Source organism: Varanus komodoensis, unplaced genomic scaffold (assembly GCF_004798865.1).
Source record: "Varanus komodoensis strain SLA01 unplaced genomic scaffold, ASM479886v1 scaffold15, whole genome shotgun sequence".
Lineage (NCBI taxonomy): Eukaryota > Metazoa > Chordata > Lepidosauria > Squamata > Varanidae > Varanus > Varanus komodoensis.
Window position 1 is genome coordinate 6,988,375 of NW_025335440.1, and position 8,340 is coordinate 6,996,714.

Consider the following 8,340-nt stretch of genomic DNA (forward strand, 5'->3'; position numbering starts at 1 on the left):
GGCCACCAGGTTGGGGAAGGCAGCCTATGCAAACTGAACAGATTTGCTTAAGCACCCAGTTTTGCCTAATTTTAGGTTGGCTTTGCTAATCTCAGAAAAGATGTGTGAATCAAGGAAGTATAACCTGGACTGTGAGAAAGATCTTTTTTCAGCCAGGACCGTGGAATGAAATCCTGACATTTCCTTAGAATCTCGGCCAGACCTTTCAAGTATACCTTTCCTGTCATGAGGCCCAGAAACTTCTTTAAAAATTGCTGAGATTCCCAGGAAGCTGGAACCTGCATAAATTACATTTATGAGTTTTCTGCTCCTGTGGAATCGTAGATGTACAAAATGTAGTAAGGTTTCAACTGTAGTGAAGTATGTGGCTTTTTGGCTGTCAAAAACAAAATTAGCCATCTGCATTTATGGCTCATTTCTCTTCCGTGCAAAGTTGAACCCACTGATGTTGGTACAGCTGCAACTGATGGCCAACTGCATCATTTCAAGATTAGATGCCTGGGAGGGAAAGGCCCATGCCAAAGACAAAAGCAGATGGGGGAACACCCAAGCGGGTGGGTGTTTAATGGATCTCAACAATGCATAATTTCTGAACTGAGGACTCGGGCCTTAGAAATCAACATGCCCTCTTTCTGGAAGATGTTTTCTCCTAAATCCAGATGGAACCTTGTGGCTCTGCCACATTTCCAATTTGAGCCTGTGGCCATTTCTCATGAATTTAATTCCAGGTTCCTGCTGCCGTAGAAGCTGCAACGGAGGCTCTGGATCACCCTGTTCCTCTAGACAGTATTCGGTTCACATGCGTGGACTTTTCTGGCTCCCTGCACAAGAGTCAAGTAGCATCCAAATAAGGCCTTTTCTGTAGCAATGCATAACCTCCTCCTCGTGGGTCCAGATGGCATTGTCTTTTGCTTTGCGTAATGGGCAGCCCAGAAATGAAACGAACAGTCATAATCTGGTGCTTTCCACTGCTCTCATCTTTTTTCTTACCGATAATAAAATCAGTAAGGAGAAAGCATAACTGCCGTGATACTGACAGAAAGACGCTTCCCTGCTCCACATGTGTGGTGGCCACGGATACCAAGCCGTAAGACTGCTTGGATCGTCCCTCCGTTGGGATTTTTTAACCCTCAATTCTTGTGCCTCACAGTCTCTGGGTTTCCTTGGGCTCACTTGAGTATGGATACCCCCACTTCGTCTATGCAGGATCAGGAACAAGATGCACTCACAACTACTAGATAATTTTGCCCACATTGTGGAACCACTGCAGACCTGGTGGTAGGGAATTTATTTAACATTTGAGACTCTCTGGGCAGTTAACAAGAGTTAAAAACACGCACACAAACATGAACTTAAAACACCAGAACCAAAGCAGCAATTGCAATTGCATTTTTAAATGTCGAAACTTGACACGAAATTGTATCTCGCAAAGGATGCAATGGGTATCTGGATAAGGAACTTCCAGATCTTCAGTTAGACCTTTGGTTTCCTGCCTTCTCCAAGTACCGTCACTGCAACTCACATTATTTGGGGAGGGGGTGTGTGGGATGCAGTCGCCATTAAAGGTGACCTTGCAGGGAAAGCAGGAAGCAAACGCAATTGACAGAATCGGTTTCAGAGCTGGAAGGGTTCTAGTCAACCCGCAGCAATCCTGCAACACCATCGGAAATGTTAAAACAACCCGCTGGGCACCTTGATCCAAGGTTTGCAACAGCCGTGCGTCTCTCATATTTGCAGAAAGCGGATGTTCAGCTGCTTGCAGTAAGAGTTCCCCTCCATGCCTCCCTCTTCATTAACCATTAGCGGGGAATCATCGGGATGGCGGCCAGTGACAAGCGGGGTCCCCCAGGGCTCTGTCCTGGGGCCAATCCTCTATCATCTTTTCATTAACGACATGGGAGAAGGGGTGAACAGTCTCTGATCAAATTCGCAGAGGACACTAAAACTGGAGCAGTGGCCACAACTGAGGAGCAGGTACTCCAGATCCAAACGGATCTGGACAGACTATGGAAGTGGGCAGGAGACAACAGGGTGGCGTTCGATGTGGATAAGTGCAAGGTCTTATAGGTGTCATAAGTACAGGTTGGGGGACAAGTGGCTGGAGAGCAGCACTTGTGAAAGGGACCTCGGGGTGCTGGTCAACTGCAGGCTGAACATGAGCCAGCCGTGTGATGCGGTGGTCAAGAGGGCGAACGCCACCCTTGGTTGCATAGCCAGAAGTGTGGCTTCCAGATCAAGAGAGGTATTACTACCACTCTACACGGCTCTAGTGCGCCCGCAACTGGAGTATTGTGCTCAGTTTTGGGGCCCTCATTACAGGAAGGATATAGCCAGGTTAGAGTCAGTGCAGCGTAGGGCCACAAGGTTGGTGGCTGGTTTGCAGGGGATGCCGTATGAGGCAAGACTGAGGGAACTGGGTCTCTTCAGCCTGGAGAAGAGGAGACTCAGGGGGGATCTGTTGGCGACATACAGGTGTGTGAGGGGGTGTCACACGGAGGTGGGTAGAGACCTGTTCTCCCCCGCAAAGGAGGGCAGGACGTGCTCCAACAGAGCCAAGCTCAGGGAACCAAGGTTCAATTTGGATGCCACGAAGCACTTCCTGATGGTTAGGACCCCCAGGGTATGAAATGGGCTTCCCCGGGAGGTCGTTGAGGCCCCATCGGTGCGGGTGTTCAAGGATAGGCTGGAGGTCCACATGGTGGGCATGTCGTGAGTGGAGCCGGCTGGTGCCGGAGGTCAGACTAGATGGCCCAGGAGGCCTCTTCTGACTCGCTCTGTTTTCTATGTTTCTATGTTTCATTCTTCAGCTATGCCTGGAGTTGCTGAGCCTTACAAATTGGGGCCACCGTCAGAATTAGAGATTGCTGATTCTCACACAATGCCTTCACAGTCTTTTCCACTACAGTGATTAGTATTTTATTTTAGTGCCAAGCTGTAAGAATGCACCGAGCTGTGTAAAACGCAGCGCGCGAGAGTGACGGGCTGGGAAAACACAGAGTCCTGATCTTCCGACACATTCCTCAGGATGAACGAAGGCACTGCTGAGCTGTCCAGTTCACCCAAGGACAGGAGGGAGGATGCTACCCACTTCGGGGGTCCAAACTGCTACATCTGCAGGTGGGTCCTCTGGGTAAGGATTTCTCACACCTGATTGTTGAAGGGCAGAAGGTACAAAATGCCCTTTTCCTACGGTGCCGTACATTTACACTACTACAAATGAAGGGAGTCTTGGGGGAAAAGCTGCAGTGGTGTTTTGTGGTGAGAAGTCAGTGAGCAGAGTTCGGATCTGGCACTCAGAACAAATTTTGGGGTGCAAAATTCATTCGAAGACTGAATTATCATGCGGCTTTCAGCCAAACGCTGAATTCAGCTTTGGACAAGCTTTCTGGGCCACACTCAAAACAGACGTTAAGTTAAATTCCGCTCCAGCAGTCTGTGTCTTTCTTCATGTTACCTCTATAGGAATTGTAGGGGGGCTGATCCAGATCTTAAAAGCCCTCTGTGCTAGGACCTTGCTCTGGATCCTGACCCTCCGAGTAAAGATTAAGAAAAGCTGCCTATAGATTTAAGGGTGTTTGGGACCTAAATTCATGGAATTTTGTAGAACACTGTTGCTGGCTGGGACTGTAATATAGAGCCAAGAAGATCCATATAACCTACCACCCCTGATTTTAATTCTAATTAAATTTTTAATTATATTAAGTTGGGAGTCAGTGACTAGCCCAAAGTCACACCGACTGAGCTTCATGCTTGAATGGGGAACGGAATCTTTATTTCCCAATCCTTGGGACAGGCTGGGAATTGTAGGCGTTTTTCTGAGTAAACTTCCATAGGATTGCAAATTAAATGAGCGTGTTTGTAACTGAATGGGATGATGAGGACAAGGCATACCTTACAAATAAACCTTACATATATTATACACACACACACACACACGCACGCACGCACAAACACAAATGTGGAAGGAGGTCTTATTAGAACAGGAGACTAAAAAGAAACTAGAATATTTCTTCTGAATAAAGGGGTAGGGATTGTGCGCAGCAGTTGAGCGAGAACACCATTGTAACATCCTGAAGGCAGAGACCTTCCTTTGTGTTTGTCACCCTGTATAGCACTTCACCCTTCAGCTCATGGGGCTGACCCCTGCAATTTATGGGCATTTCCTGGGACCGAGTAGTCAGGACTTACACTGGAATAAATACACATAGGATATGGTCTTAGGGGCCATTCTCTGGCTGGATTGTTCCTACGTACGAGCTCAGAGTTTACACTGTGGCATAAATATGCTTGCTTGTGCTAGTTGATGTTTATTCCTCTCGCTATCTTATAGAAACTGTTTGTGTTGCTGGAATTAACACTGAAGTGAATGATTTCTAGAGCACAGAAAGAACAATATGGATATTTATTAAATGGCTCACATAATTTTCTCACAGGTTTCTCCTACTCAGTACCTAATCCTCCCAATAGCCATTGAACTGACTCACAGCTTTCCTACAAGAGCCTGAGAATCCGCTATAACTATATTCCATTTCGTCACAGTACTAAGATCGGAACATTACAGTAAAAAAAGCTTGTTTTTCTGCTTTGTAACCTCTAGGGGGTGCTGCCATAGAGCGGAAAGGCACAAATGAACCAAGTTGTCTCTTTCGCTTGCCCATTCAAATGCTTTATTTTCCCTGCTCTTAAACAAAACTTTGGGTGCAAGAAGTGGAATTGGTCGCAAGGACCTGTGGACAATCACAAGCAGGAAAGGATGAGCATTCGCTACACGCTCAGGTAGAAAAGCCACTGGTCCGTCGGCCCTCAGAGGCCCCTGCCTCAGAAGACGAGTGCCTATTTCTGCCCGATGCGTAAACTGAAGTTAGATTTAAGGGCTCAAATGGATGGCCTACCATCCAATGGTGGAGGTCACACAGCACACGCAGAAGGACCCGCGGCTTCCTGTCACGGGCATCCTTCGCTTTTGGACCTCGCACACGGTCTTGTGTCACGGAGAGCCACAGATTGGTCTTCCCCAACCTGATATGAACTGGACCAGTATTTACATTGTTTTTTTTTGTATTTTAACTTAATGTTTGCACTTTACAAACATTTTAATGTTATAATTTAATGTTTGTATTTTAACTTAATGTTGTAAGCCGCCCCGAGGCTTCGGCGAATGGGGCGGCATAAAAATGTTTTAATACATAAATAAATAAATAATAAAGTATCCCCAGCCGCACCAGGATGAGAGAGTGCCCTGGACCAGTGGTCTGTTTCAGAGAAAAGTTCTGGACGCATGTTACTTCTGGATGGCTTGGAATGTTGGGAGGTTGTTACCCACTAAGACAGCCTTGTGAGGCGCTGGACTACAACCCCCATCAGGCCTTGTTGGCTGGGAAAGGTGGGAGATGCAGGAGGTTCAGTGGGAGGGCACCTGGTTGGGGAAGGCTGAGCTCCAGGTTCCTTGACTCAGTGACAGCCCCAAGAATAGACTTCAAGACAACCACACAACAAATGACGCTTCAGTGCCCAGTCCAGGAATCACAAGAAAAGGCTCTTGGAGCCGGAAAGCGGAGACTGTACCCTTGAGGCTCATGCGATGGGGCGGCATATACGTTGTTTAAATAAATAAATTAAATTAATAAATGTTGGTAGGGCAGTGAGTACCAAGGCACCTCTGGGGCCATCCCATAGTTCTTAACGTTCTTTTGCGGAGCTTCAATGAGCACCTTGGAACTATTGCGACGGGGGCCACTTGTGGCTTCAGCATCATCTCCACGATTTTATCTTGCACGTGGACTTACTCCAACCTGCACCATCAGGACTAGCGGCATGTTGGTTCAGCACATTCCTAAACTCCAGAAACGTTATCAGCATTTGCCCTAAAGAAGCAGAGAAGCTTTGAGCGGAGGCAAGAACGTGAGCTTAATTTAGAGCTCGCTTTTTTCAAAAAGGGCACGGGCACACACCAGAGATGTGCCTTTCCCGACTTCCAAGCCTCGAGGGTATGTTAGATATTGTGTTCTGCCCAGCTGATGTGACATGGCTGGTCTCCCCAGATGATCTCACGCCGCCGTCCCTGCCAAACGGCCCTTGGCAGCACATTTCCCCTGGGCCCACGACCAGTTCATCGGCTCCGAAACATCGCATCCGCAGCAGAAACGCTTACAAGAAAATGACTAAATGTTCTATTTCTGGAGAGGCCTGAATCCCAGCTGAGAAATGCAAAGCTTCAAGCCCTGCAAGGAAAGCCTTTGGAAATGCAAAATGCAAAGCAGGGGAAAAGGAGCAAAAAGAACAGCTTCCGTAACCTGCTGCTCTCTAGATTTTTGCAGTATAACTTCCAGCATTGGCTACCCTTGGTGATACTGGCTGGGGCTGACGGAAGTCCAAACATCTCGAGGGCACTGTGTTGGGGAAGAGCAGGCTGAGATACCCTAGAGGGACCACTCAGAACCAAACCTTTCCTTACTGGATGCTGAGGACCAACAAGCGACCCGCCCCCATCATGCCCTGAACTGCTCTGTGGGTCTATCTGACATGAGAGCATGGTAGAGCCTCCATGGACAGGTGCAGCATGCCTGCTTCTGAGTTTCCAAAAAGCCTCCAAAAGCACAGCACTTGCACATCGGGGCCGCTGCAGATACAGGGCTAGGGAAAAGCTGGGATTTGAAACTGTGGCCCTGACATTTCAGGCTGCAATCCCAAATCCATCCATGAGGAAATAAATCTCAGACAGATCAAAAGTCTCCTGGGCTTGTTCATTTAGGGGAACTACAACTCCCAGCTGTGGAATGCTGGGAATTGTGGGGCTTTTCCTGTTTGAACATGCACAGGAGGATTGTGCCCTGAACTCTCATGGGCTTCAGCCACACGTGTGTTAACATCCATCCATATTAACGGGACCTGAAAAGTAAGGCTGAATTTAGGATGGAGATAACCTGGTTCTGAGGTTCCGGAACATCCTGGAAACATCCTGGTTCTCATGCCCTCTGGCTGCATTTGGTCACACCGGGGACCCCGCTTCTTAGCAACCCCCTTTAAGTCCTATTTTTTCCTGCCTCTCTCCTGCAGAATCCTGCACCTCTTCTTTCATCCCGTCCCGCTTGGGCTTATTCCTGCGTGTCCTGCTGTTATGGCCCCAGATCCGTGGAATGAGTCGCGATCCCCCTTATTTTAGGCACCCAGAAATAACCCAACCCTGAGCGCCAACACATCCCAGATAAAAGCAGCGCTTCTCTCGAAAATCCCGCAAGGCCTCGCACGCATCCTTTTGCTCGGAGGAAGGAGGGTGTGCAGGAGAGCGATGGCAGCGCAGAGAAACGGCTCCGCTCGCCCACGTCTTTATAAGGGCAGAACTTGGAAAACTTTCGCAGCGAGCGCGGGGAGCTGGCAGGGGAGCCCGAAGGAGCGAGCCCCGCTCCTCCAAGGGCAGCCCAAAACGGCCCAGCCCGAGGCGCAGCGAAGGGCCCGGGCGCGATCCGGCTCCCCGGTCCCACCCGCGGCGAGGGAGGGGGCCCAGCTCTTCCCGCCCCTCCCCAAAAGCAATCCAGAGCTGGGGATCCACCCGGTCGCGGGAGCCGCTCGCCGGGGGCGGGAAGCGCAGCGGGGCGCCCAGCTTGCGCGCGCTGCGCTGCGCTCCTCGCGGCGGGGCTGGCGGGGCCTCGGCTGGGCTGGCGGCGGGCCGGCTCCGCCGCTTCACTGCGGGTGGGTCCCCCTTCGCACGCAGGCTCCCCCCGCCCAGCCCAGCCCAGCCCCGCGAGGCGAGGCGAGGCGAGGAGGCGAGGCGGGCGCGCAGCAGGCGCCTCGGGCGTTTCCCGGGGAGCCCCGCCGCGCCGGGGAGCGGGAGCAGCAGGAATGGCCGCTGGGGGGCCCGGCCCGTGACCCGCCCCGCGCGGCGGCGCCCTCCCGGCCGGGCCGTCGCGGGCCTCGGCCGCCTGCTGCGCCGACCCACCCACCCAGCCGGCGGAGACCGCGACGCTGCTCCTGCCCGCGGCCAGACCTGCGCGCCGGCGCAGCGATGGAGACGCGGGGGCCGGAGAGGTAGCGGGGGCCCGGGGGGAGGCGGCGCGGGCCGGCGCGCGCAGGCGGACGCGCAGGGACAGGATGGCGCGGCGGCTCGGGGGGGGGGGAGGGAGGGAGGCACCGGGCGGCGCGGGGGGAACTTCGCAGGCACGGGCGCCCCGCTGCGCCGCGCCGCGCAGGGCGGCTGGCGGGGGTTGCGCCACGGGCGCCGTAGGTCAGAGACGCCTCGGCATCGCGACGCCGCGCCGCGGGGAGTGTTGTCCGCTCGGACAACATGCAGGTAAGACACGCGCACGTGTGCTGAGGAGGCGTAGCGTGCGTGCAGGAGCGCTG